The sequence below is a fragment of the Protopterus annectens genome, chromosome 4.part0, assembly GCF_019279795.1.
Source record: "Protopterus annectens isolate FY-2018-M chromosome 4.part0, PAN1.0, whole genome shotgun sequence".
In the NCBI taxonomy this organism is placed as follows: Eukaryota; Metazoa; Chordata; order Ceratodontiformes; family Protopteridae; genus Protopterus; species Protopterus annectens.
Window position 1 is genome coordinate 14,772,237 of NC_056733.1, and position 10,272 is coordinate 14,782,508.

The 10,272-nt window shown below is 39.8% G+C and overlaps 1 long non-coding RNA gene across 1 annotated transcript in view; it reads left to right on the plus strand.

The window, feature by feature from the left end:
• Positions 1-8,620, plus strand: part of LOC122799165 — a 106,023-nt gene extending 97,403 nt beyond the window's left edge. The window contains exon 3 of the long non-coding RNA XR_006364432.1: positions 8,455-8,620. This is a non-coding gene — a long non-coding RNA (uncharacterized LOC122799165). The remainder of the gene's footprint in view (positions 1-8,454) is intronic.
• Positions 8,621-10,272: the final 1,652 nt, after the last annotated feature.

The window sequence follows — 10,272 nt, forward strand, 5'->3', positions numbered from 1 at the left end:
GTCCAGATACAGACTTGCTGTATCCAGGACTGTTTGTAAGCTCCTGAACAGTGCCATAATCTGCTCTTCAATTTGTCCCTTAGATCTACTAGTTCTCTTCTCTCCTGCACTTATACTAGCTTATTAGTCTAGCTCTTTACCAGACTTTTTGTAGCAATTATTGTAGCACAGAAAAGTGCTACCACAATAAACGTTCTACAAGGAAACAGATTGAGTACTTATTATCAATGCCCACCCCTCCAGTCATGTCTAAATGTCAGTTCCCTTTGCTTTCTCCTATTAACCTGGTGAACTTGGGCATCCTGAGGCAGTGTAGCAACTGCTTCATGTACACCGACAACCTTCTCCTCTTACCTCCCAACACTTAGACTTGCGAGAGATGCACTTGTATATCCCAACTGGAAGCCATGCACTCTCCAAGACCGGAATAGCTGGTCAAGAGGAGAAGCTCAACACTTGTACCACACCACATGGAACACCTAGCCCTCCAGAACACACCAGCACTGCCTTCACATAAAATCACAAACCACACACCCACCTTCGTGGAGGCTCTCAATAAAAATCTTCCCAAGCAGCAGAGACCTCTAAGGCAGAAAGGCACTCCACCACCACAAGACAACACTAATCATGAGACACATAGCTCTTCTAAACATTGTGCCACTCAACAAAAGCCCCTAAGGCAAAACAGCATGCCCAACACACTAGTCATAGGTGACTCAATAGTGAGGCACACTGATGTCCCACTCACTAGGTTGAATAAGGAGAAAGTAACAGTCAGCTGCTTGTCAGGTGCCAGGATCCATCAAATAATGTATGCACTCAGGTCTCTCAACAACAGGAACAAATATGACTCTCTCATTGTACATGTGGGTGCAAATGATCTGAGATGTACCTCCCTGGACTACATGAAAAGAGACCTGGAGGAGCTCTCGGATTATGTAGCCCAGGTGGATATGACCCTATCCCTGACCATCACCCAAAATGATACCACAGTACAAGCAGAAAATGATTGATTTCAACAATTGGCTAAGTTTCTGGTGTCATTCTAAGGGGATCCAGTATCTGTCTGCCTGGGATGACATGATGGATAGACCTCTATGCTTTTTCCAGAGATGGCCTGCATCTGTCACCCCTGGGCTTCCAGATACTGGCCAAGGCTCTTGCCATCCCTATAGTGCCTTTTTTAGGCTGTGTTCCAAAGACCAAATTACCACCATAACAGCTACAAACAAATGCAATCTGAGGGTCATGCTGCTCAACGCTAGAAGTCTAAATCTCAAAATGCACTCACTTGAAGCACTCCTTAAAATGGAGAACATTGACGTTTGTGCTGTAACAGAGACATGGTTCAAGGCAGCAGAAAGCACCCCTGCACTAACAGGCTATAACTCATTCCACACCTTTCGGCCCCAGAACTTGGACCAAAGCTCCAAAGGCAGTGGTGTCTCCATATTCATAAACAATGCACACACCTTCAGACTGGTAGCCCAATATAACGCATCAGAGATACTTCAGTTGCAGCTAACATTGAGTAAGACAGCGATTCAGGTCGTAGCCTGATATAGCTCCCCAACCATCTCCCAAGACTCACACTCTATGTTCCTAAGCACCCTGGAAAATATTAGGGTCCAGCCTAGTACTAGACAACTTCAACTACCCCTGCATTAACTGGGAAAACTGCTCATGTACCAATACACTTGCCCAACATTTCCTAGAGTTCATTAATTCCAATGCCCTGAACCAGCTCGTTCTTATCCCCACTAGAGGTAGCAACATCCGTGACCTGATCATTACTAACATGGGCGACCTTTGCTTTACACCAATAGTCAGCTCCTCCCTGGTTAGATCTGATCACAAACGAATCACCTTGGAAATCCACATCCCCCCCTGCAAAGGTAACCACCATGAAAAACTTCTCCAAAGCTAACTTTGGGCTCCTAAAAACAGAGGTGGCTAGCTTCACAGCACCCATACAAATGGAGAATAGTTGTATGACCACCAAATCATACAACAGTGCACTGTATGAATACGTACACAAATGCATGGATCTCGCCATACCCAATAGAACCAAGATGCTCTCCTCCAAAAAAAGGAAGACAATCTGGTGGTCCCCTCTGATAAATAAACTCTATAACAGAAGGAGGAAACTGATGTGGAATAAGGTGAAGTCCCAAGACTGGAAAAACTCCCTTATCAACCTCAACAAAAAAGTTGAGATCCCTCATCAAATCCTCTAAAGCTAGCTATGAAAACAGAATTGCAGCAGATAGTAAAGACAACCACAAGGCCTTCTATAATTATGTAAAGAATCTCCACAGCAATACCCACATTTGTTCTGAGCTACTGCACAAAGGTACCTCCTATACCGAGCCAATGGGTATTGCCAGTATACTGACCAACAGATTCAGTACCAGCTTTACCCCCCCCCCAAAGGACCAATCACAATACCAGTAGATTGCCAGACACCTAGTATTACTGCTGCACAGGTTAAAACAGCACTGTCCAAGGCCAAGAATACAGCTTCTGTGGGACCTGACAATATCCCTGGCTGTGTTCTACATGGACTACAGAGTGAACTGGCACCTCACCTGTGTGCCCTGTTCAATCACAGCCTCACCTCAGGCTTTGTCCCTACCAAATGGCACACTGCTATAGACATCCCTCTCCACAAAGGAGTAGTGACTATAGACCCTGGGAACTATCGCCCCATTAGCCTGACTAGCCTGATATGCAAAACTATGGAATGCATCATCATGGACCTAATAAACAAGGATATAGGGAATCTCCAAACTCTGGATCCCACACAGTTTTGTTTTGTAAAGGGTAGATTATGCCTGCTCAACTTGGTCGACTTCTTTGAGTCAGTCACCAGAGCTGTGGATGAAGGCAAGGTGGTTCATACAGCCTACCTTGATCTGGCCAAGGCTTTTGATACCATTCCCCACGTAGGAGTCATAGAAAAACTCACTAAGCTAGACATCAACCCTTATATCACTAGGTGGGTTCTAAACGGGGTCACAGATAGAATCCACAGTGTGAAAGTAGCTGACTCCAAGTCAGACTGCTGACTAGTCACAAGTGGCGCCGCACAGAGTTCGGTCCTGGGTCCTCTCTTGTTTGGTAGCTACTTCTCTGAAGTCCAGGCCAACACGAAGGGACTCTGGCTGACAAAATTCGCAGACAATTGCAAGTTTGGAGCAATTATTAACTCTCCAAGTAATGTTGACATCCTACAGAATGGCCTCACTGAGATCAATAACTGGTTTCAGAACCATGGCCTTAAGCTCAATGCCAAAAATGTGTTGTCATCCCCTTTGGGAAAAACACGGTACCCATGAATTACCACATTGATGGTAGTCCACTGAACACAGAAGGTGTTATAAGAGATCGGGGAACACAGGTTGACAGCAGCATCTCTTTTGATCACCACATTGCCACTGTGGTCAGAAAGTCCTTCCATGTGGCATATCACATTACTATGAGTTTTGCATCAAGGAAGAAAGAGGTCATTGTCTCCCTCTATTCTTCCCTCATTAAGCCAATCATCAAGTACAATGCCCCATTTGGCATGTACCTCACTAGACACCTGCAACAACTGGAGAGGCCACAAAAGTACCTCACAAAGAGGATCCTAGGCCTTAAACATATGAACAGACTCAAAAAAACTCCAACTATTCCCTATCACATATCACCTACTTAGAGGCGATCTCTGCTTGACTAACAAAGCCATGTCTGACCCAGCTCTTTTAGAAATGTACATCTAAAGAAATCCCAATCCCTCTGTACCACATGCTCCAGAGACCTCAAACTCATTACCACAATTAACAGATCATGCTGGAGGGACAGGTTCATAACCCAGAGACTGCCTATACTATGCAATAGACTTCCCATACATGTCAAGCAGAGCACCTCAATGACCCTCTTTAAGAGAGATCTTGATGAGTGGATGGGAAACAGAAAATTCACTGCAGGGATAACTCCAGTGGCTCTGCTTGACGAAGGCACTGGGAACTAAGATCGGGTGGCCCTATGCCAGGGTAATCCTATGGCTAGGCTTGTAAAGGCCCCAGGGCCATTAGCCTTGTACACACCTATGAACCTGTGTGTGACACCCGTGCCCTGGCCCAGCAATCAAGGAGCCTCAATCCTCACCACTAACATCAGAGAGGGCATCTCATATAGGAGGAAAGGATAACACACACACACACAGTAAAGTGCAATTTCCCCTAACAACACACAGAGATCACAGTCAGTCCAGGGCTGGTCACTCCCTAATAAGACTCTCCACTGGCACAACTATAGGGTCCAGATATTAACCTACCTGGGCAAGCTAATACCTCCAGCACCCTCTCTGTCCAACCAGTGCTTCGTGTCCCTGCCCAAGTAGCTGACACACACATACTTTTAGATAAAAGTTTATACAACCACATAGGAACTCCTGGGAAAGGCTGGCACAGGTTCTCCAGCTGTGCCCCTATTACCCAGACTATACGGTAGTACCACCTGCCACCACCCAGCTAATATTTATCAGCTACTCAAAGGCCCTTAAAAGGGTGTCCAATTATTACTGTGCAATATTATTATCCAAGTGGTAGTATAACTAAACAGTCAAGGCTTATTAGAGTGACTTGGTACAGTAACCACTATAAATATGCAATGTACTCTAGAGCTTAAATTATCTCTACACAAAACAGCCACAGTTGAAAGGTTTTAAAATATTTAATAATAAATAATAAAGCACAAGACAATACTTCTTACTAAACAGTGCTAGCCTAGAGTTCAGAGATCATAGAGAAATACTTAAAATAATTCAGTAGTACAGTTCTGACATCACAGAAAAACACTTAGTCTAATCTTTCTAGTCTCTAGCTATTTCTAAAAGAAAACACAAGTCTAAGATCACTTACGCATGAGCAAGACAGTGCTGTGAGTTGGATGGTCAAGACAAAAATGCTTAATCCTCTCTGGTTCTCTCTATTTAAATTGAAAGTACAGTTCTAATTTACATTACATCATTCTTCACACTTTCATGGGGTTTCCAGACTACACATTACATCATTCTTCACACTTCCTTTTGTTATCTTGCAGCTGGTCAGGAGCAGAGCAGTAAAAATACATTTGCATGTTTAAATCTATCAATTTAACTCTTGGTTAAAACAATAGAAATCATTTCTTCATCTAGATCCCTCGGCACCACTGTCTACATCAAAGGGTCACCACATGCTTTACTTTGGTCAGTAGACTGCACTGTTGTCGCATTTATTTCCAGTTCCACCTATAACAGTATTTCTTTACATTTAAGACAACAAGCCTGTAGTTTACATTCATATTTACAAATGATAGAATTATCTATAAAATTCTCCCTGACTAGGCTGGCAGCCTTCACACTATGAACCTATAATAGTGGGGTAGTTAAAATCACCCATGAATATTGTGTTAGTTTGAATGGTGCGTATTTCCAGTAAGTTTAAATACAAGTTATGGGTTTCCTTGATCTTATTGGAGGATATAGAGCTTGTAAGGAAGTGCTATTTAATTTTGCTTATAGTGATTAGACTATGTAGAAGCTCCAAGCCTTGTGGTATATTTGTTTTTGATGTAAATTGAGACACCTCCACCTTTAGTCCCCATCTGTGTAGGGGATGGTCTAAATGTATAGAAGGCATTATAACCTTGTACTGTCAGTGTGAACTACACAGCTTTAAACCATATCTCAGTAACCGCATTGATGTCAGCATTCTGTAAGGCTAGGAGATTTTCTAGGGAGTGAGGTTTTTGTTTAGACTCATAGCATTGAGCAGTAACACCTTTAGATTTTTCTTGGTTTTGATTTGCTATTTCAGAAGTACTTTCAGTTTGGCATTACCTAAAAAAGGTACTATGTGGGGAGTGCAATTTTTTAGCTAATAACCGAAAGCGTAGAAGGAGAGGTGCAGACCATCCATGGCAAAGCAGCATGGTCCATTAACCACATCCTTCCATGCTGTCCAATATTGCATCACCTTGGAATGACACCAGAAACTAAGCCAATTATTAAATTTAGTCAGCTTTTCTTCATATTTTGGCATCATTCTTTGAGAAGGTAAATTGTTGCTTAATGCTATGCTCATACCAGCCTGAGACACACAGATTCTGAGAGCTTCATGATGTTCTTCTTCATATTGCCTAGGGAGGTACATCTCATGCTGGTACTTGTTGTCCAACAACCTGAGTGCATACATAAGGTGATGGATCCTGGCCCCTGATAAGCAACTGACTCTGATTTTCTCTTTACTCAGCCTGGTGAGAAGACATCAGTGTATGTCACTATGGGGCCTCCACTGACTAGAAGGTTAGATTCTGTGGTGGCTTGCCATATGGGTTAGAATTAGAGGCTAATTGAGATGTGGCTGTAAGGGTTGATGTCTGTGTTGTTTTGAAAGCATGCATTCAGGGATGTTGAGGGAGTTAGTTATGTGTACTTCACCAAGGAGGTATTTGGGGTTTAGCTTAGTTACTTTTAAATGCTTCATCATATGGGTCTATGTTTCTGCTTTGAAATGTGTGTGATCTGTGCAGTGTGTATACTGACAACCTTATTGACATTAGGAGTGCTTTTATATGAGAGCTTTGCCTCCAGTGACATTGTATAAATACGTCCCTTGCATACCATATCAATTTGTTTAACAATTAACTGGTTGTCTGTAAATATGAGGCAGTTTCTACATTACCTCAGGATGCCCATATCCACCCAAGCTGGTAACAAAGATAGTGGGAAAGTTCATAATCATTGGCAACGGACTCTTTTTATTGATTAGACAATTGGATAAATGTTATTTGTTTTGTGGAGTGCATTCATTCTTTAATTGTAAACAGTTTTTGCAAAAGACTGCAGTAAACATGATTTTTTTTCTGTAACAAGTTGGAGCCTGACAAAAGGGAAAAAGTGGCCCACTCCTCTGTGGGAAATAGCTGCATATGTGCTAGCGCAGTCTGTGTGTATATGTATGTGTCATGTCTTTCAACGTTTACCTCAGAATTATAGACAAAGAGAAAACACTTAGGGAAAAGGTTCTCTTAGTTGGTGCTATTCACTCAAAATAATTTCCAGATTTAGTAGGGATGGAACAAAAGTTTGAGAACAAATTAGATGTGTTCCCCCAAATTTGGGAAAGCTGAGGGGTGTGTGTGTGTGTGCTTGTGTTTTGGAGCTTTATAGTTAATGATTGAAAATTGGTTATGTTTTGGATTCAATAAATTAAATGCATGCATACACACACATACACTTATACACACACACACACATGTAAATGAAGTTTTTAGTTGCAAGCCTTCAATAACAAGATGGAGGAGGATTACTAATGTTTTCTTCACAGAAACCCAGCTGTGAACCCCCCCCCGCTTGCTGGCATTTTGTGTTATAACTAGTAGTGATGGCAGATAAAAGCTAAAATTATGTGCTAATAGCTTGTGTTTGTATTGTACTGGGACCGGTTTGCACACATTTAAAGATCGCCACTTATGAATGTTCTTTGCCATTTAATGACATTACTTACTAAAGCTCAGACTTATGCTGAGACAAATTTGGGTATGAAAATGTTTTGTGAGTAAATGACTTGGACCTAAACTGGCTGAAATATTTATTTATTTATTTAATTGCCATTTGTTACCCGGGTTAGTCTGACTGGGCAGATGCCCTTTTTCAGCAGACACCCGAGGAGAAAAGCTCCAGATACAAAGATTACAATTGGTTACAAAAGAGCAATACAGATAAAAACAAAAACATAAAATGAGAATCTTATTTGTCTTTAACATTCATTATAAAGGTACATTTAATAATCTTGAAATAACGTGTAAATGATATAGTTGTATGCTAAGAAATAGGAGAAAAGGAAAGGAAGGACTAGTAAGTAGGCAAGGCTTACTTTATAGCGTGGAGTCATGTCAGGGAAAATAGTGGGAAAGAGGCAAGGTAAGAGTATGAAGGACATAGGTGAGAGTTGTCTGATACAGTAAATAGTGATTAAGAAAGAGGTACATTGTTACTGAAATGGAAGTAGAAACATACACCCAGGAGAGTCTAACATGCAGGAAATGGAGAGGCTAGGTGGGTGAAGAAAAGATGGGGAGGAATTGATTCAAGCAGGGTCTGTACAAGGGCAGGTTCAGGAGTTGATATATTATGAACTGCAGCTGACCTAGGTAATACATTGTTGTTATTATTATTTATTTATGTACGTATTTATTTATTTATTTATTTATTTTTGTTAATCAGGCAGTACATAACACACCCAGACTCCCATTAGTAGTTTTCACTGCTGGTAGATATAACAAGGTCAGAAAAATGAAATTCTGATTTCATGCACAAAAGACAGAATAAAAAAAATATTTACTTTTTTTTGGAGAAGGGAAAACAACACATTTTTGAAAAAACGGATTTGCTGTTTTTATTGGTTTTGTCCTGATTTCTTACAGTTATCCAAACTGTTTATAATGTTGCAAGAGAAGTACTGTGTTGCAACAAAGGATACGCTGTGTAAAGCAGAAGGATTTTACAACAACCACAGAGCATGGTGGTCAAAGGAGAATTTGTCTGCAGTAGTGACCCTACTAGCTGGTGACTGTGCCAGAGTGAGATATCTGTATGGTAAGTGGTACAGATGCATGCTTTACCAACGTAAACAATGATGCATTTCAGAGCATTGAAGGTAAGCCCATTATTAACCCACAAAACATTTGTCTGGTGGTGTCCTTGCTGGAGAATTTGAATATCAGCATGGGATTTGATAACTATACCCATTTCACAGCCATCATCATCAAACTTTATGCCAGTGAAGTATGTATGTATGTATATATGTATATATAAAGTGTGTTTGTGTGTATGCGTGGATGTAAGTATGTATATCTAACTGTATCTATATATATAAATATATATATATATATATATGCATATATATATGCATATATATATATATATATATATATATATATATATATATATATATATATATATGTATGTATATATATATGCATATATATATATATATATATATATATATATATATATATATATATATATATATATATATATATATATATATGTATATATATATATGCATATATATATATATATATATATATATATATATATATATATATATATGCATATATATATATATGTATATACACACACGTGCGCGCACACACACACATATATATATATATATATATATATATATATATATATATATATATATATATATATATATATATATATATATATATACACACACATATATAAAAACAAAAAGAAACACCAAACAGGTTGTCAGCAGAACACAACATGCACAGCACATACAAAGGACCAGACACATTGGCGCACATATGTGGATGTAGTCACATGTAACTTACCAAACCTCAAAGTATGCTCAAATGCAATCCTTAGAAGAACTGCATGCACGCAAATAAGACAACTCCCCACAACACATAAAACCATATCTCACTGTGCCTCAACTATTAAGCCCATGAGGCGTAACACCACACAATCCAATATTTTGTTCATAGGAGACTCAGTTATGAGACATACTGATGTCCCTCTCACCAGGCTGGATAAGGAGAAGTTTACTGTTAGTTGCCTATCAGGGACCAAGATTCATCACATCACTCAAGCTCTGAGGTCACTAAACCTCATATACCAGTATGACTCGGTCATAGTCCATGTGGATGTAAATGACCTGAGACGTACCTCCCCAGACCAAATAAAAAGAGAATGATTGCGCGCTCAGAATATGTGACACAGGCAGGTATGAGCCAACCATTGAACAGCATTGTACCGTCTTCATGGATGATGTCACAATAGCAACAGAAAATGATATCTCCTTTGAATTTTTTTCCCTGTAATTTGTCCTTTATAATGGCTTAACTACAAAGTGACTTGCCACTGTTTCATGGCTGCTGCAATGTAATCAATGACTATAGGGTGTATCTTAGAAATTTTTAAACCCTGTTTCATCCATGAATGTGGGATACTGGCAAATGCTTTTTTTGTTGTCTATTCATGCTGTATTTAGATTTTTCCCCTTTTTACATTTTCCCTTAATTTATTTAACAACAAATGATCCTAGGTTCAGTATGACTTTCTTTAGTTACCCTTTTGTTCTGTTGCCATGATTGCATTTTCTTCTAAATGACTGTAAACTGTCGGCATCAATTCCAGTGTATAGTTTATACATCATTAGAAGGCAAGTTTTTGGTATATAGTGTGAAAACTGGTAGAGAAGGGGTGAAGGCTGC